Source organism: Thunnus albacares, chromosome 23 (assembly GCF_914725855.1).
Source record: "Thunnus albacares chromosome 23, fThuAlb1.1, whole genome shotgun sequence".
Lineage (NCBI taxonomy): Eukaryota > Metazoa > Chordata > Actinopteri > Scombriformes > Scombridae > Thunnus > Thunnus albacares.
In genome coordinates, this window is record NC_058128.1 from 13660203 (window position 1) to 13681156 (window position 20954).

Genomic DNA, 20954 nt, shown 5'->3' on the forward strand with positions numbered 1-20954 from the left:
TAAACACCCTTAAATTTATGTTTTATTTCATCTCAAATGTAATATGATTGAGTAAAAAGCCAGTACTTACTCTTTGTATGCACTGTAGCTGTATGCAGTGATGGTACCTTTTAAAAAAAGAAAAAAAAGGATTATCCACTAGCAGCCCTAGGCGAGATTTTAGATTGGCGCTGAGATTTTAGATTATCCTGCGATGCCCCTGTGACATTTTGCACCTTATGCAACCGCTCATGTCGCCTATGACGGGGCTGCCCCTGTCCACTAGCCACCCAAAAACTTTACAAACAGTCACTGAGAGAAGCACTTCCTGTCATTGACTTAAAGCTCAGAGGAGGCTGCACTATATTAATTTAACCAGTATATATCTACATAGGCTCATAAAGTATATAAACCTATTCAGCCCATCTAAATGGATTATGCAAATGACTGCAAGGAGACAGGATAAGAGTGGCTTTAGTGCAACTCAGCAGGGAGGAGTCTGTTTTATTTTCTACTCTTTTAGGGCACAGCCCTTCACTGCTGCTGCAGTCAGCTGCTGCTGCCACCTCTGACGATCAACAGATGGTGCTGTGGTACTGCAGTTGCCGCACACACGTCACGGCATGGCATGTAAAATCAGTAGACATGAACGGTGAGCTGGAGCACCATCAGATGATCGAATTTACAGACAAAAACACACTTGCGTCTAAAAGCACTGAAACATTGGATTACATAACGAAGACATCCCCTGCCTGCCTTTTGCTGTCATGTCAAGATATGAGCACTCTGTGTGTGTGTGTGTGTGTGTGTGTGTTAGAGCCGAGAAGATGAGGGCTTGTGTGCTATGCTTTGAAAAAGTGTTATTAGGCAATCTGGAAATCTCCTCTTGTACTCACTCTCACTTCCTATGCCTGTCTCCTGCATTTCTCTCTAATTTTTCTCTGTCTGTATTCGAGATAGAAATGTTTGATATTTTGGCTGCATGCCCCGATTCTCTCTCGCCATATTTCCCCCCTTTCTATCATAATCCATTTTCATCCTGTGTCCTCTCTTTCACTGTTTCCACTGTTTTGTTTTTTTATGTTAGCCACTCATTTTATTCTTTTCCACACTTTACTGTTTTCAGGGACTAATCGCTTCTCTGGAATCTCTATTGTAGACTCAATCCCCTAAACTCCTGCCTTTTATCTTAGCTACGATAATGTCTAAAGCTATGTGGTATGCATGCAAATACGCGCTTGCACAGCATGCACACAGGGAAATGCAATCACACAATTCACGTCCACACGAGCAACACACACAAACAAGTACTCGCACATACATAGAGATAAACGCAAAAGAGGTTCTGAGTCCTGCATTAATTTCTGTCTGGTTCCCTTTTAATTTCCAAAAAGTGAGGGTGATATAACATCCAGCCATCTGAGTATCTGCTAAAGGTGTTTTTTTCTCCTTTCTTGCAATCACACATCCTTGGTTTACAGAGTTTGACTATACTGCGGGTGAAACGGTTATCTTTTATAAACAGAAAACCATTTATTTACACTTTGTCACAATGCTGCTGCATTGCTGTCTTTGTTGCATATGTTTGTGTGTCCTTCAAGAAGAAAAAAAATCAATCTTCATGCCAAGCCATTTTTAATGGATTTCCAATGTCACAAAGTCATGGGAAAAGCCATTAATGACAGAATAAAGCACCCACACTTGGATGCCATTCGAACATTTTCCGCTGACAATGTTCTTTGGTGCTTTTTGGACATGAAAAGATTCTATACTCTGCTACGCTGTCAACTGCAAGTGGAAACTCTTCTGTACAACAACACCTGTCCTGACACTAGAGACTTTTGCTATCCTTTCATAAAAAAAGCCAAGGAGAAAGTCACAAAACTGCATGAAACACAAGAAAGTTTCACATTAAAAACACCTCCTCATTTCCCCACAAGCTATCAATGCCAACACATACACACCTCACCTACACCTATATACCATTGATTCCCATGCATAAAATTTATTTTGGCAGCCCACGCACAGGGAAGGACACTGACAGACGCTCAGGGAGGAATCTCTCTCTGTCACTATGCAGGTGTCACAGGTGCTCCATGATAACGGCACTCTGCTGCAGCGCTGATATGCGCACACACACACTCTGAGGAAACCAATGAAGGAGGAGGATCCCTGTTGTATGACTTACTGTAACAGGACGGTGATTATGGAAGGAAGTAAGCAGTCAGTGCTCTCTCACTTTTTAAAATCTTTTTCTTGCACTCTCCAACTTAAATAGTTTTAGGCACTTATTCTTTACTGCTCCTTAACGGTACTGCGGTCGCCAGACACAGATTTTATAGGAATAATAAAACAAACAGAGACATTGAATGTTATCTAGGGTGTGTAGAGTCAACACTGAATGCTCCATTTGGCGAGTGGGCTGCTTCTCTTATCTGCTTTCAAACTCTCTTATTCTTACATAGCTATACATACATAGTACAAGGTAAAGTATTGAATTTATTGTATGCTGTAAACATCAGAAGAGAAAATATGCGAAATAAGATGCTGTTTCCTTGTGCTACAGATAATAACTCAACAATATCAGACAATATTAGGGATAGGATCACAATTTTTGAAGCCCAGTCAGGTGCCATATGAATACTGATACAGGTTTTTCTTGCTGTAATCATTACTCCTGTTAAAACTGACCATGAAAAGATCCCATCCGAATGGGTTTCTGATGTCCTCGTTTTGTGTAATATGTATATATGCCTACTTGTTTCTAAAAAGGATCAGTCATATAGTGACAAATTCCCTCTTCTTCTAACAGTTTCTGCCTGACTCTACCACACTTACTGTTTTATTTATTTTCAAGGTGTCTCTTCCCCTGTCCATCTGGCTCTTGCCTACTCATTCATGCCTTGTTAACATTTCTTGACTTCCTTTCTCTTGTTCTCTCTGTCTCTCTTGATTCCCCTTCTCTTACTTAATTTATGCTTTATTTCCCGAACCCTCTCAGCCCGTTATTCCCTCTTTCTACCTCTTTTCAGTCTGCCACTCCCTCTTTTCTCTTCAGCACAAACTTCAAACACATGTAGGATGTAACACTTCTGCTCAAATTACAATATCCACTCAATGCCCAGCCTCCTTCCATTCATTGCATCACATCCCCCCCAACGTTAAAGTAATGATCCATGACATTTTGATATAAATGAACATCTGTTTTGCTGCCCTATATAACACAACAGCAATTTTACCTACTCAGCTATTGACTATGAGATAAATGGCAGATGCATGAATAAGAATAAATGAGCATCCAAAATAATAATTTTCCTTCTTATGGTATGGAAAATTTGGGTGGAAAGTTACGCTACACAACTTCCACTACCAATAAGTTTGTTTATTCACATACAGCATGACGTTCATACACAAGCATACCAATGTGTAAGCAGTGGAAAAATACAATTTCACATCCAGAGAACCAAGACACACCCTCACACACACACTTTCACTCATACACAGGGACAAAGAATAACTTCACGAGGCTTCACAAGAATCCTTCATGTAATTACAAAAGAAGACATGTTGCGCTGGAACACGGATCGTGACGTGCGGAACAAAACTGGCGTCTTTTATGAAGCTGAGCGCTGGAGCTCAGTGAACACGATGACATGAGATCCAAACCCTCAGGGGAATACATGTGTCCTTGTTTGCTATACACAGATGGCAAACCATAGATGAACAGACGGATGTTTTGTGTGTATGACAGTGTGTGTGTGTGTGTGCTTGTGTGTGGCTGAGATGTGGATACATAATTGTGTATTTTTATAAGCATGTGTGGGCAGGTATTTTGTAAATACAGATGAATCCCTGATGTGAATAAATGTGTGTCCTTGCATAATGAATAGATGAAGAAGAAAGAAATCAAAGATCACGTGGTTGAGGATGAACATTTTTGTGTGTTTGGTATTTATATGTGTTGAAGAGAGAAGAGGAAATGATGGTGATGGATGAGCGTGACATTTGTAACTCACTTTGGGTTAGTTTTCCCAGAAAAAAGGAGAATTACAATATGAAAAACTTGTTTGCTCAGTGAGTCCCTTGTTGAATGAATGCGTCAATCTGTTTTTGGTAGCCTCTAGCAACCAAAGTATCACTAAAATACAACACCATCCTCCAAATCTACATTTGCTTTCATAACGAGACACCTCATTTCTACTCTAGAGCTATTAGCAGAAAGCATGGCGATGACACTGTAGAAATCCTTACAATTCATATTATTGCAAAGAATGAAAATTAACTCAATTCTGGCTTGACTGCAGTGCAATCAACAGAACTAAACGCTTGCTCTGAGGCAGAATGTAAATTATGCACAAATCTGGCTTCACACTGTTAATAATAGATTTAACCCCTAAGTTCCCTCTTTTAAGTAAAGTCTAGATGAGACTAAGGTTCAGAGCAGTGTAATGAAAAACAAAAAATGCCATCTTTCCCATTTTTTTTTCTTTTTAATGTTCTATTATTATTATCAGATCAGTATGTGTTTAAATACAAACAGTATTCATATTTTAAATACATTTTATATTACTGCCAAGCAGAATAAAAGAGCCAAAAAGCCCAGTGTATACCACATGGTGATGATGTTGGATTGGGAGTCATGGAGCATGTTTTCAATTTTTGACTGACAGTTCAGTTTGCATCTGTGAAGCACAGAGAAAGAAAAAAAAGAAATGGAAAATCTCTATTTTACATACCCCCACTTTGTCAAGTCATACAGTAAATCATATTTTCATATTCTGTGCCTGTCTGCATTAATCTTTCCAGCTCAGTCAGGAGCTTGAAAAATCCATTCTGCTTATATAGTGGAGAGCCTGTGCATGGGAAAATCCAGGTAGGCACTACATGAATACTTATTGTGTTTATTACAATACACAACTACCAAACAATGGCTGTTTTGTGTAGCTGGACAGGGGTGGGATAAATAATCAGTATCCCTTTATTAGTTGTACTTACACTAAGTACAGGCAGCTACAAAAGCCAACTTAACAATGAGTTATTACAAATTAGACCTGATCCAAGTAGTTAATCTGTCTGCTGCGCCTCAGTAGGTTTTTGTGTCTGGAACTGTTTAAAAAAACATACAAACAAACAAAAAGCAATCATAGGTGGCACCTTGCAGAAACATAATATCCGATGTAAATAAAACACTACTACTACTACTGCTACTCACCTTCTACCTCACTAGATCATCAAGCCAACTGGTCTCAGCTGTGTTAATTCAAGAGTAAAATACTTTTAGGAGAACTTTCACCAGTTTGACAATTTTGAAAATACTGTTCATTGTGGATTTACAAGGCTTTGTTTTGAAGATGGGAATTTGCTTTTTGTCATCTTTTCCTCTCACATCAAGACAAACTGGGGAGTCTCAAGCATCTGCTTGCTGATTTATTTTTATGACTGTTCAGCATATTTTTGTTTGTTTCTTTTTTTGTTTATTTGTTTTTATCAGTGGGGAGATGTTTGAAATTCTGTCTGTGTGAGTGTAATGTTGGCCAATCAGCAGGATCGGGACTAAGACTGATCCAGATGGATATTCATGTATATCATAAATATATATAATATATAATATTCTGAGCAACCTATGAGCTGGGAAAAATTGAGGTCCCCTGAAAGAAGTCCTGCACTATCTTTGATTTTATGTAGTTTATTTTGATTTAAATGGAAGAGACCTCTCTATTGGAGAAAATCATGTTTTTTTTGTTGCCTGACTTCAGACTTGACACTCATCTTGATCCAGGTCTGGACTAAGGCTAATGGCTTAATCATGATGAATAGGCTGATATAGTGTATCAACAGAATGGTCCAAGGCAAGAGAAAGAGAGAGTTTTGAGCTCTCCCCGCACACACTGTGTTCTTCCGATTACAAATATTAGTCCTCAATATTAGGATAGTGGGCCTGCCTTGAAAAAGCCTAAGAACTCATTATACAAATACATGAATGATTTTTACAGTGCCAAACCAAACACAAGTGTTAAGTTGCAGAAGGACTTACTTGGTAGTCAACAGTGTATTTATTCTTTTTTAAAGTAAATTTAAATCTAATACTGACCTTCCATTCCTCTGCACTAGACACAATGAAACTCTCCACAGCACAATGACTGGGTTCCTGTTAGCACTGCTAGAGCAACTTAAACACAATACTGCCAATCAGTCAGCCCCTGCCGGCTCAGATTTTTTTGTTCTGGCTAGTGGTGTTGTTGCCTGGTCAAAGCAGCTGCAGCAACACTTCGCCTTTCTGTGCCGCACTTACTCAGCAATGTGCTTTCATGACTCATACAAGTACTCCTCAGCTTTGATAACATGTTATAAAAGGTTATATAATCCATAATGTTCGCTGAGAAGATAACACAAAATATTTAAATACATGGCAATAAGACAATAACTGATGCAATGTTCTTTATATTGTTTATACTGTCATTGAAAAGCCAGGACACAGCGTTGCACCCTCCCTTTAGCCCTAAAAGCATGACATAGTGTGAAATAGCTACAAACATTTAAACTTTCAACAAAGGGGCAACATAGCGAGCGAGGGGAGCAACTCTCACTAAATGCTTCACAACAATACCAAGAGCCACAGCTACTGTAGCACTTTCCCTAAGCATCACTTTAATGATAATTGCAAATGAAACTGGTGCACTGTGGATAGAGCTACTGTGTGTGTACTAAAAGCTGTGCAGTTCAATTTATAGTTCCATTTCCTATACCTGTAAACAGTATTAGTTCACTAAGAACTTTGCAGAGCTGTGAAATTCTGGTGGGTTTAGTTTCCTGTAAAGTGAACTATTGTGAGGAGCTTGAAGAAGTAATAAAATAAACATAAATATAATACTCTATTATTCTGCACCACACCTGCATAAAGGCTACAAACACTTCATATGGAGCTAACCTTTTCATCTGAACACTTCAACACTCTCTCTCTTACACACACTGTGCGCAGCTCACCAGAGTCATTTGTCATGATTAGCAGATGGCTACTGACTGACCGTTCAAACACCTTTGTCTGCTGCTACAAGGTATCGACTGATGAAGTCAGACAGAGAGACTAGTGAGAACTATTGAGTGTGTGCACTGCTTCCATTCAGAAAATATTACTATTATAATATTATATCTAGTGAAATGCAATCATCAGTCTTTACCTTGTGGCAGTTAATAAAGGTTTTTCATAGTCAGTCATTAAACCTCCATATACACATTCAAATAACTGCTAATATGGCCAGAATATGCAATTTTTCTGCCATTTTTTAGAGTATTCTGATGAAGGCAGATTGCAGATATGCATAAGTGCTGTGTTAATGCTGTTTCTAATATTGTAGTGTGTCCTATAAAAGTGTTAAACTGCTTTAAAACTGCACTCAGAAATGGTTGTTTCACTGTGGTAGAGTAAATTCCCACTTTTGTATTATGTAAAGCATTTGAAATATATCAAATATAATGCAATCATGCAATACACCACCACCACAAGCTAAAACAGAAATTGAGATATTGTTGGACTAAAATACTTCTGATTCTCTCATCAACAGCAGCAATAAGTTGTAATCATTGAAACCAGTGATTTCAGTTGCAAAGTTTAACAATGTTGCTAAAGTAGATATGAACTAACCTCGGACTGGTCATAGATGTAACTATCAAATTATTACACTTAAACACCCAAACTTTTCCGTGATTTTTTTCACAAATGACCCGCATATCCAAACAAATGATGCCACTGCTGATAAAGAGGTGTGCATGGAGTCTTTAAAGATATAAGATCCACTGGGCAAACATTGTCCCACACATCTCATGGTGTAATTGGGCTGTCAGAGTGAAAGTGAGGTTCCTTATGACCCATAATGGCCATGCCTACCAATGCTTTGACCTTGTGCTCTAGCAATGATGAAAGAGGCTCATTTCTATGTTGTGGGAGACCACAGTGATGCATGGCATCATTTTTAGCCCAATCTGAGATGCTCTTGGGACGTTGTGTGTATTGCTAAAGGTCAATTCAAAAAGGTCACATTGTGACGGAAAATACAAATATCCATAAATATCGTATATGTGAGAGAAAGGCACATATATGCATTTCTAAACATACAGAACGATAGGATGAGAGAGTGTATACGTATTTTGTTTGGTGATTTCCTGAAACACAGATAAGTAACATTTATATTTATGCAAACAATAAGCCTGTTTCTTCTCTCAGTGCACACAACTACCAATACACAAATGCAAATGTCTTGCAGTCTGACCACATTTTGTTGTTTATCTAATGACATCTGAGTTCTGTATGTAAAACTCATCAACTCAGAGCTCAAAGCCCAACTAAATTTCAGCTAGTTCAGTACATTTCCCTAAAGCTTCATATGACGCAACATGTTTTTCCACTTCACACCAACTGTTCTCAGCCAAATTGGCCAGAAACTTTCTCAACATGGATCACATTTTGAAGATGTTTCTACGATTAAGAGCGTATCTGAGATAACTTCCTTCATTCCTCCGTAATATACCATGGAGGGAGAATGTGTGTATAATCTGTGGCATAATTACACAGTATTAGCAGGACTCCCCTGGGAGAGAGATTGTGAGATGGAGGTAGAGATCAAGGCAGAGATAGAGACAGGGGAAACTGGGGGGAAACAGAGACAACAAAAGAGAGGGTGAAGGTAGAAAAAAAAAGATAAGAGTAAAAAAAAGTTAATAGAGACATGAGAAGAGAGATAAATAATGCTGAAACTGCTGAAATTAAGGCTGGAGTCTGTTTGAAAATAGAGGCAGCATTCCAGTTACAGTGTATGTTGTGTTTTGGTTGTGTCTGTGCATGAGACCAGATTCCAATTTATTTTAGTATGGATGAATGTATATATAAATGTACACATTCATATATTCTAGTGTGTGTGTGTGTGTGTGTGTGTGTGTGTGTTCATACATGTGTAAGCGTGTGTGAGATCATCTTAGCTCCCGACACCAATCTGTGAATAGGAGTGGGATGAGAGCAGATCTATTTTGGAGGTCTGGAGCCATGGCCGTCTGTCAGTGTGGGAAGAGATAAACCATTATTCAACAGAGAGAGAGAGAGAGAGGAGAGAGAGAGAGAGAGAGAGAGAGAGAGAGAGAGAGAGAGAGAGAGAGAGAGAGAGATCCTAAGTAGGATTGAAAGCTTGTTTGATAGTTTAAAAAAAAAAAAAAAAAAAAAAAAAAAAAAAAATATATATATATATATATATATATATATATATATATATATATATATATATTTCAGCTGCTCTTGATATAGTTTTTGATAAATGTTGATTGTTGTTGATGTATCTGCCCAGTCACAAAATGTTCATACTGACTATATCAGTGCAGCATCTTGCCTTAGATAAAGATTGTCTCCACAAATATCAGAAGAAATGATGAAATGTGATATTAAGCTTCAAGGAAAAAGAGTAGAGGTGCTATATCTCACAGCAATGGCCAAGTATTTAATTAGTGAGGCTATTGTTTAGACTGTCATCTGTAACTACATTGATTGTAAGACAATGTGGGTTAGGATCTGTCTAATCAATCCCATCATACATTCACCTGGTCAACAATGTTAGAAAAAAAAAAAAAGAAAAACCTTAGTTTTTACAAGTTGGGAAAAGTAGAGGGTGTGGCCGTTAATTTGATGATCAGCTACACAAGCATATATCAATCTCCAATAATTAACCCTCTGAAAATCCACTGGTACTTAAATGGGCCTTTTTCAGGCCTATGGTAAAGTGGAAAAAACAAATAATAAATAGTAAAATCAATGATGACTGAATTCCATTTAGCTGCTTCAGTGTCAGGGTCATGGTATTGTACATGCTGGCTCACTATCACACTGTTATGGCTTAATGAGATACTTGAATAGAACAAAGGCATCATTAATGTTTTTATTAATATCTGTCCTTTTACTACCATCACTGGTCAAAATGTCTGGTGTGAAAAAGGCCTATTTTGGTTTATTTTAAGCATTATATCTTTAGCAGACAGACTGGAAACAGTCTGTCCAAAGGTAACAAAATCCATCAGCCAGCACTTCTATCTTAATAATCTTACTTAGGAACTTCTAAGCTTACTAATTAACACATTATATGTTTAATCCATACAAAAACTACAGAGAAAAGAGTACAGTTTTCCCCTGTAAAACAGCAAAGGGAAGCAAAATGAACAGGGGTAGAGGAAATATGTGCCAGCAGGATTAAGGGGATGTGGCAGCAGGGTGCTTAGACCTGATTGGAGCAGGCCACTAATCAAAAGATAACCTGGTCAGATCTCTGGAGGGCCAAGCCACAAGAGAAGTTCCTGATCCACTTGGTTTACCAGAGATGCCACAGCGGCAGACGACATCTGCGAAAGGATTGACAACAGCAAACAACAGCACTCACCAAGGAAGACAATTGGTCTTGAAAGCAGCAGTGCTCAAGATCAAGTAAACTTCTTGCCGCTGTTTTTCGACTGTCAGCTGAAGGTTAACCTAGGGAGACAGCTCAAGTTGACAAGTTGATGTCCCCTTGGAAGACCAGATGGAGGAGGCCTCAGAGAGAAAGAGAGCCAAGTACATAGAATTGGTTTCAGACGACTAATTGAAACAATAATTGATATATTAATTGTTGTGATGACTCAACATGAGGTGCAGTAATATGTTGAAATACAAACACCGTTGGATGTCCTAGTGACCATGAGTTGCAATGTTCCTGGTTCCTTTGATGTCGTTGCCCATCCCTCATTTCTGTCATCACGCTACTTCCAGCTATTTAAAGGCATAGTTGATGCGGTAGAGTTTGAAAGTTAGAAATAGAAACACGCAGGAAGAGGAAAGACAGATATGAACAGAAAGTAAGGAATAGAGAAAATAGAAGCACAAAAGAGAAACCAAAAAGTTTGGGAATAGAGCAACCTGGTCACCAGAATAAAACGTTGGCATTGTACATTTCTGCAAACGACGGATACGATGAATATCTACATTTCAACATGTGTTATATGTAGCATATCAACATTTCAACAATATGTATCATATCAACATTTCTAAAATACGTAGCATATCAACATTTCTAAAGTGAAGTAGTTTACATGAGATCTATATAAGCTGACTTTCTTAGAAGGAGGAGGAGGGGTCAGTGGATGGCTAGCAAGTTTGTTGGCAGAAAGTTGGAAATCAGCAGAGAGCACAGTTCGAGACTACCTTGAAAGCAATGCCTGCTTCCCGTTTCAACTGACAAAACCAGGTTTTTTTAGTGAGACGTTGGGACATTTGCAGCTGTTTTTATTTTATTTTATTATTTTTATTTTAATCCAAACCACAATCTTTCCCTCACCCTAACTGAGTAGTTTTTGTGCCCAAACCTCACCAGACCTTAACCACAGCACCGTCACATCATAAAACACCATTATTCAACTGATAACAGCGAATATTGAAACATAGACAATCTACGTATCTGTGGTTTCCAGAAACATACAATACCAACGTTTTATTCTGGCGATAGGGTTGAACAGAACAGAATAGAATATACATAAAAAGAGAGAGAAGGGAAGTTGATACCAGCGAAACATGGAATAAGTAACTACAGAGTCACTATCACGATTTCACTGCTTCTCAGTTAGACACCCTCTGAAAAGCTCCACAGAGCTACATACAGTCACTTCTTTGAATTTCAACACAAATAGCTGCCAATAGTTCACAAATGTTTTTGAAACAAGGTGAGTGTGTTGGAGAGGTGGCGGGAGGAATGTGACTGTAGAGGATGTGGAGAGCAAGAAAGACAACAGAGAGATATGACTTTCAGCGAGAGAGACAGAGCAACTTTCTAGAGTACTTTGGTATGATGTTATTACACCTGCTGTCTCACACACAGAGACACACACACATACACACACAAACTGTCACATCTAAGCCTGTATTGTTGCGATACGGTAAGACAGAATAAATTACTCTGTCTCACTGCATTTCATGCATGACTGTATATGCACACACACAAACACACACTCTCACTTGCACACACCACACACCCACAACAGTGTCAGCATTCATACCTGTGCAAGTGCAATGTATACAGTCACTTTGAGAAAAGAGATATATAGAAGCACATATAGAAAATGTAGAATTAACAGATTTTCTCTTCTCAAAAACCAGGAATGAGAAACAGGTGAAGAATGAATTTGTGTTCAGCTGTAGGCAGAGCTGTGTGAAGGGAGAATGACTGAATAGTTGGTTTTCATTCAAATAAAGAGAGAAAGGAGCCCACACCTCCACAACGCAAAACCAAGGTTTTTCACTATCCATCACTTATTAACACCATATCATTTTATAGCCATTTTTATTCTCTCTCCTTGACAAATACAATCTTTCAAATCATGCCTTTATACAGCTTTCAAGGATGTACTCTCGCAAAACATTCTTCACTTCATTTTAGCCCCTACTTATCTTTGGTGTTTGTTAAGTGACCCCAGAGAGGATAAAGCACATCATTTCTATAGAGGGAGCATGCTCAACAGTTTGATAATCAAAGGAAAGAGACCGAGTGAGCCACAAGAGTTATAAAATTTACAGATGAAGACAGATTGAGGAGGATTTTATTTCCTTGCTTACAGTAATCAGGACATGAGCCATTTAATTACAAGATATCAGTGACTAACTACTTACTATTCTTTATTAATTAAACGTAAAGAGTCATTTATATGATAAAGAGCACATTTCCAAGGGTACATGATTATTCTATTTTTTCAGTTGATCTTTTAATAATTAAAATGTCAGAAAGCAGAGAAAAGTGCCGATCATAATTTCTCAGAACTCAAGAATACATTTTTAGTTGTCTTGTTTTGTTAAAGTCACAGTGCAAATTCACACATTTAAGAAGCTAGAACCAGTCATCTTTTGGTTGTTTTGTTTGATAAATGACTTACATGTAAACCCGACTTTGAACTAAATGCGAACATCATAATGCTAACATGCTCACAATGACAATACAAACTTGTTGATGTTTACTGGGAAACTTATGATGTGTACCATTGTCACAAAAGATGTTAGCATGCTGACATTTGCTAACTAATGCTAAAAACAAATTACAGCTGAGGCTGATGGAAACGTCAAAAGTTTTGCAGGTATTTGGTCATAAACCAAAGTATTGAAAAAATTTAAAGTTTGAGCTGATAATGGCGCTAGAGGAAACTTTAGTTTTTACAGTTCAGCCTGTGGGCAACATGAATGTCTGTACCAAATGTCATGGCAATCTGTCTGATAGTTGTCAAGATGTTTTACTCAAAACCTCAAATGTCAGTCTCATGGAGGAAAGTCAGAGGATCACCATGAATGTCTGTACAAAATGTCATAGCAACCCATCCAATAGTTGTTGAGATATTTCCGTTTGGAACAAATTGGTGGACCAACAGACCGAAATTGCCATCCAAGGATACTGTTTTGTAGCTGCTTCTGAAAATACTTTCCATTCTTATTGTGTTGCTCAGCTATTCAAATACTGTTCACGGGTTATATTGCATGTCAGGGCAAAACCATTAAATGATTATGAAAGCAATAACGCTCTGCTTTATGAGTCTTACAGCAGCTGTTTTTAAATCACTATAAAGTACTGTGCGGACTGTTCTAATTGTTTAAATACCATATAGGAGTGCTTAGAAAGAAATCATCTATGGATGTTAAAAGGAAAGAGGAGCGCAGCTATAGAGGTGGTGTAATTCAGATAGGTATATCCTATCGCAGATTTTTAGTTGAGTACAGCTCATGATGATTTGTGAGGCCAAATCCTACACAAGGCCAAAATGTTGATAGCTGTGTACTCACACTCAGTTGCTATCAGGGACCTCAGCATTTACTGTGCCAAGTGTTCTGACCTTGGAGGGCTTGAAAGGAGAAAAAAAAGATTATTTCTTCCCCACACATACAGCACTTGCAGGGGTGTATGTTTGGAGCTAGTTTGGGACTTGAAGCTTATGATGACTACCCAACAGAGAGAAATTTGACTGTGCAGAATATATAGTCTGTGCTCCCAAAACTTCATCATGAACACCAACAGTTAATTATTCGTTATTAGTAAACAACATTCAGTCTTGTCTGCTATGCAATATTTTCTCAGTGAGTCATCTGCTTTAACGGAATATTTTGACATTTTGGTAAATACGCTTATTCACTATGTGGCAGAGTCAAATAAGAAAATTGATACTACTCACACATCTGTCCCTTTAAATATAAGGATACAGCAGGTTAGCGTAGCTTAGCAAACTGACTGGAAACATCTATCCACCTACCAGCACTTCTATCTTACTAATCTTACTTAATAATGTCTAAGCTTACTAATTATCACATTATATGTCATTTGTGTAATTAGTACAAAACCCAGAGTGTAACCCCCCTCCTCCTTTAAAACAGCAAAGGGAAGGAGAGAAGACATATGGACAGTGGTGGAGGAAGTAGGATTGTGCCACCAGGATTGCAGGGATGAGGGCGACATGGCTGCTTGGACCAGATGGGAGCAAGCCATTGATTACAACATTACTTGGTCAGAGCTCCGGACGGCTGAGCCTCACAAGAAGCTAGAGGATTTGGCATTTGGCCTTGTCGAGAAAGAGGAGAAGCCACAGCAGTGCTCAAGATCATCAAGTGTGCTTCTTGCCAGTGTTTTGGGCTGGCAGCTGAAAGTTCAAGCTCAAGTTGACAAGTGCATGTCCCCTGGGAAGACCAGATGGAGGAGGCCTCGGAGAGAAAGAGAGCCAAGTACGTAGACCAAACGACTAATTGAAGCAACAATTCATATTGATGTGATGATTCAACATGAGGTGAGACTTGAGCAGCTATGCTTGCATAGAGTAGTGGAGCCACTAATACATTCGATCTGCTGAGTGTTTTCTATAGTTTGCATACATTCACAGTCAGTTTTGGCAACAGTATCTTGGCAGTCAGCTGGCTGGCATTCCCTCTGCTCGCTGAAATAGAGAGTCCCAATCGGCTAATAATGACAAACAGACTCAATGGATGCAGCAGAAACAGCAAGTGGGCATTTCAGCAACACATTTTCTTTGGTGGGTTCAACATTATTCCTTTGCCATATACAGCACAGCATGGCTGCCAAATTGTATTTTTTATTCTTGGAGAGAGAGAGGACACTCGCCGAAGAGGGAAAAGTTTAAAAAAAACAAGGTGTGAGATAGAAAACAAACACTGTACAAATAGTTGTCAGCAATTGTCACATGATTGGAATGTATCATTCTTTCTCTCTTGTGTTTGTGTCTATCAGTGGATGCTGACAGTTCGTCGTCTGCTGCAATCTATTCTCATTATCTTCCTGTCTGCTTGTGCCAAGCTGATTCTCTCTTTCTGTCTTTTGCTACACCCTCCCTTGATATAGGTCCTGAGTGCGGTCATTGTTGCATTTCTCTCTGTCAGAAAGTGAGACGTAGCAGAAAGAGAAAGAGTGAAAGAAAAAGAAAAGGGAGAAAGAAAAGATTCTCACTCCAGTCGCTGTGTCATTGACACAAGCTTAGAGGGGAACAGTGAAACTGAATCTCAACACATTTCATTGACACATTTCCATCTCATTTCAGTTGAGACAGAAGACAGACAGACAGGGAGGCATAGAGGGAGACAGATTGTGTCTCGGTTCAACTAAGAGAGAAAGGGAAAAGGATGGAGAAAGAAGGCAAACGAAGAGAAAGACACAGGAAAAGACATGCCCTCATACATTTTGATGACACAGGCTGCTACCCCGTCGATCCCTGTGCCGTGACATTGCAGAGACATGGCATAATCAAACACACACACACACACACACCTTGGATGTTGCTGCTGCTGTCTACCTGACAACTCGACACGGCTCTGCCTATCAGTGCTGACAAGGACATCCATCCTCTGTCCTGGAGAGACCACACACACACACAAGGAGAGACAGACCTTACACACCAACTTAGACACAGTAGCGCCACGTAGACATGAAAACACATAATATGGCACATGGCACAGCAGCAAACACACACCTGTCGTCTCCCCCTGAAACACACACCTGGCCACAGCTTTCATCACTGTCCAACAAAACCTGGAGCATCACTGCCAACCCGAGCTAGGCCAAGCAGGAGTAAAACCATCGTCTGAGGCCAAGTTTAGGAGCTCTGGAGACAGATAGGCTTTGTTATTCATCTCAAGGGACTGAAGCATGGTATAGCCTCACCCTGCTCACAATGGAACCAGAAGTCAGTGAACTGGAGGTAAGGTAGGTTAACAAAAAAAAAAATCAATCTGTCTGAGATGGTCTTTTTGCAGTGCACTGCTTCAAATGACCAGCAAAACAAAAAAAGCTTATTTTTAAATGTGTGTGAATCATTCTTGAAGCATATTCTCTTTTCTAGTTAGATTAGATTAAAATTGAAAACAGGTTGATTAACTTAATGTATTCTGAAACAAATGAATAATTCACAATTACTGTTCCTTTTCTTAAATGTATCACACTTTCTATTTGTGTAGCCAATGTCAACTCTTTGCTGTAGGACATTATATCCTGATATGAGCTGTTTCTGATGTGATTGTACTTGTATCTGCACTCATCCATGGGGAACAACCTAGAAATAGCACTTGAGAAGTATTCCAGCATAGAGTTTTTTATTTGTGTGTGTGTGTTTTGTGGGCCCTGTGTTCAGTCTGACCTATGCTCATCTTGATTAAGCTTATTTATGCTTCATCAACTGTGTTAAGTTTGTAGTTGAACTCTGGTCATGCCTTCAGAAAGCATTACTACAGACAGACACATACACACACATGCAAGGGCAAACACGAATGGTTGAACATCCACAGAACCGAACACGCCCACATATATCTATAAGAATAACAGGATTATGACTGACGGGCAGAGAATAGATTGCAAGTGTCAGGAAGGAAGGCGGTGACAAAATCAGGATCTAATGGTGTTGACTTGCAGACTGGTGGTCCAGTGAAAGAGAGAGAGAGAAAGAAAGAGATGCTGATTGACTGACTAACTGACTGAGGACAGAGATAATGAGATAACATGAGCTAATGAACACGACGAAGAACAAGGGGGGAAAAAAGCACTAGAGACTAATATGCAAGGAGACATTCACATAGTGTTTGTGTGTGCATTACATATACTGACTTGATCGGATAAAAAACACATTGAATTACAATGACATAGGTTTCACACTACATTACACCATGAAATGCCCCACATGTTATGCAAATCATAGATATGTTGCCAAAAATACAGATACATTTAACATGAATTCATTGCTCTGTGTGATGATTCCATCACTTCCTTATGGCTCTTTTGACCCTGTATCCTTAGCATGTTACTGTAATACACACATGGACATACTGCACATGCATACTTTATTTATAAATTCATACATTTGACTTGACTTTCAGCTAAAATTCTAAGTAATTCTCACTAGTCTTTATTAAACCAGACAAAAGCCTTGAGGATATCGCGGAGAGAGACACTGGAAGAACAAAGCTAAATGAGATCCAGGAGGATTTTTGTCAGGACAGAGCAGGATTTGTGGTACAACACCACGTTGCACAACAACTGTTGTAGAACATAAGTAGCACTGAGCCTGCGAAAGACTGCGCAGGAGAAAAATCTAACTGCTTGTGAAATATAACTCAGTTTCTGAGTGTAGTCCAAAAAGGGTCAAGCTAAGCGACTCACACATTGATAATTCTGCCTAAAGAGGACTGTGTACTTGTCTGGACTCCAATCATATTGTATGTTGAATATACAGGCATACAATACCTAGAGACCAACAAGGGAATATAAACAGTATGTTCACACAACATGAACTTAAAGAAATGAAAATATCATTTATATTGCTGACTCCCATGTATATTTTAAATCACATACATTTTTACTTTTAGGTTATAAGGGCAAAAGAGTTGCAAAACTCAAAAAAACCTGTTAATAATTATGTACATTTTCATGTAAATGTGAAAAAAAGATGAAACACACAGTTTTTTTTGCCCCCAATGTACATAAACAGCCCTTTTCAGCACAAACTGATTTTTTTTATCCATAATCCATAGCTTTTCGAAGGTGCAGAAAAAGAATTGCATGTAATATTAATGCATACAGTTGGGAGTCTCGTTTCACTGCTTGTTGTGCTGGCATCATATCCCTATTTGTCCATGCATAATGTACTTCGTCTTGAGGATTTCTGGCATTAAATCCTGTTTACTGTATTCGGCGCATTTAAGAAAACGGGGTGGAGAAACTCTCTAAGCTTTTAAGGATGTATATTGAAACCTGTTTATTTTCAGTTTTTGAGACAAAACAGCAAGAAGAGCAAAAAAGTTTTTAAGGACAGTATTCATACATTTCTGAGATCCTGTAAACCTGACATTCTCTCTGAATCGTAACTGCAAACCATTGCTGAGCCTGCCAGGTTGGCAAACATACTACAAATGCATTTATTTACAGTAAGGGCATTGGGGACGTGCTTACAGAAGGAGAAAAGAGCATTATTACTCACCTCATACCCAGCAGCTGCCCAGTGGATACTGTTATCCACTAAGCGGAAGGTCAAATAAACATTTTTTATGCTTTCAGAAAAACACATGTCCAACATATTGCAAATGCCAACTTAAAATTTGTACAAACACACACATTGTACGCACACACACATAGATAATGATGGGAATCGAGTGCAGAATCCATGCATGTGTGTGTCTGCATGAGTAAGAAGGAGAGGGACTATGTTTGGTGTGCACACAGGTAGTAATTTATCCAAGCAAGGACAAGCTGTGTTAATGTCTTTATGCACAAGTGCTCCACATCCAGCTGAGACTGTGATACAGAGCAGATGTGTGGGGCTTTATCCTCAGCCACTCATCCATCAGAGGTTACTATCTGGAAGACTGGAGATGTACAAAAATGTGTGCTATTGTAGTGTGTGTGTGTGTGTCTGGCTGTATGTGTGTGACATCTGTGAATTTCAAAATGTGTCTCAAAACAGACACACGTACTGTATCTGCTGCCTGAATCTTAGTAAAGGGGATGGAAGGGAAATTGTGCTGAGAAAATAAGAGCAAAAAGCAAAGAGAGGGGGGGAGAGAGAGAGACAGAAAGGGAAAAAAGGATGCACCAGTGACACATCCAGAATATGAGACTGACATAAATATAGGTAGAGTGGGAAGGAAAGAGAATTAAGAGAGTAGAAATAGCCTTAGTGTTGGTTCTGATATTTAATCTTGGCAATACATCATTAATCATACCTGGAGCAGACTGCTGTGAATGTTCCAGGCTCAGATAATGGGAAGAAAAGTTAGAGAGGAGAGTTGATTATGTGAGACAGATGTGTATCGTAATATTTGAGAATTTGTGCCAAAGAGAAGTGTGCGTGAAAGACAGAGCTGCCATTCATGTTTGACTGCTTGCATGAGCACACATGGTATGTGCTTTGTCCTCATACAGTTCACACACTAGTCTACTGGCACACATGTACACACAAACATTGATTAATTAAATAAATACATGAACTGGAGTGAAATTTATCACAATGTTACACCCAAAACAAAGACAATTTAGGTTTTTTTGCTGCTTTGGATGGAGAAAACATTTGAATGCCAGAGCTGACAGCAGTTATCCACATCAGTATCTGTAGGAGTTTGACCGGTCCTGGACTCCTACAGAGATATGAGCACTACCAGATGAGTATGTTCTACCAAAATGAAATATCCCAGTAATTATTAACTTGGCAGCAGCATTAGTGCTGCACAGTGAATAGACGCTCATTAACCTCCACTGGACAGCATATCAGATTCAAACTCCAACTGCTTTTCACTCAGGAGTGCAGATACAAGAGGGTGGCCATGGTCCTGTCGTGTATCAATTGCGAAAGAATGGCCTCTGAAAAACGCATGAGTGCCTGTCCTCTTCCTATTTGGAAGCTAGAATGCTATCAGCCTTTCACCAGCTTGTGCAGTGATCTGTGAAGCAGATTTAAACTCGATAAGACTGTTTAGACTTTGAAGTCTGCAAAAATAAAAATAAAAAGTTTTTAAAAAAGGGGCAGATAAAATAGAGGAGTAAAAAAAGAGAAAGACGAAGAATTCATTGTAACAGCTGCATCATCTCATATCCTCTGCGCGGCAGCTGGCATTAGAGTTTCTGAGGAGGGAGAGATTTGTAAAACATGGACATTACAACAATGGTTGGAGCATAATCTGCCCAATCCCATTACTGGCTAGAACCATCCACAGAGACAGACACACACACACATGAACACATAGATGAAAGGAAGAAATCTGTCACTGTCTGTGTGAGAGAGAGATGTGGGAGGGAGAAAGGATGGAAGGAAGGAAAAAGAACGGGGGAATGTGACAGAGATGAAGGGGAATGTATATATGTGTGTGTACTGTATGAGCGCGCGCGCGAATGGAGCGGAGAACTGAAACAACCCCTGCTGCATAACACGACAACATGGCAAGATGTCAGCATCACGGGTCTGCATCACACACTGAATGAGACAAGGCAGTTCAACAAAGACTGTTCTCTGAAGGAAATAGCCTCAGACTGCATGCAGCAAGTTATTGACTGTCCCCATGTGTTAAGCTACTGGCTGCGAAGCTGCATCAATGTTGTGGCCCTAACCTTTGCAAAATGTTTGCAGATGTTAGACTTCAGGTCTTGTTTCATATCAAAGCTGCTTGGAATATATTGAATTCCATGTTTGATGTGAAAAATATTGCGTGAATGTTTCATGTTAATAGAATTTATCTCAGCTAGTCATGTTTCTCATAATTTTTCTTCAAACAGTATTAAACCACTAAGCCACAAGCGCTTTACGGTACTGTAAATGTACACTTGATATTTCAAGCTTGAAATTCCAAATATAGAGGAAGACATGACATTTTAAAAAGGGAGAGGCAGATATTTAAAGATCCCCTCCAGACATGTATTAAGACATATAAAAACACTCTATTTGGAATGATAATGTGTGTC

The 20954-nt window shown here is 39.0% G+C and overlaps 1 long non-coding RNA gene across 3 annotated transcripts in view; it reads right to left on the bottom strand.

The window, feature by feature from the left end:
• LOC122975492 overlaps positions 1 to 20897 on the bottom strand; it is a 33133-nt gene extending 12236 nt beyond the window's left edge. The window contains exons 1-5 of one of the 3 annotated variants that reach the window (XR_006400691.1): positions 16014 to 20897; positions 15786 to 15867; positions 10665 to 10756; positions 10392 to 10516; positions 71 to 107 (exon numbers count right to left, since the gene is read on the bottom strand). This is a non-coding gene — a long non-coding RNA (uncharacterized LOC122975492). Of the gene's footprint in view, positions 1 to 70; positions 108 to 10391; positions 10541 to 10664; positions 10757 to 15785; positions 15868 to 15987 lie in introns of all 3 variants that reach the window. The other 2 variants (XR_006400690.1, XR_006400692.1) reach the window with 2 other exon arrangements.
• Between the last annotated feature and the right edge of the window lie 57 nt (positions 20898 to 20954).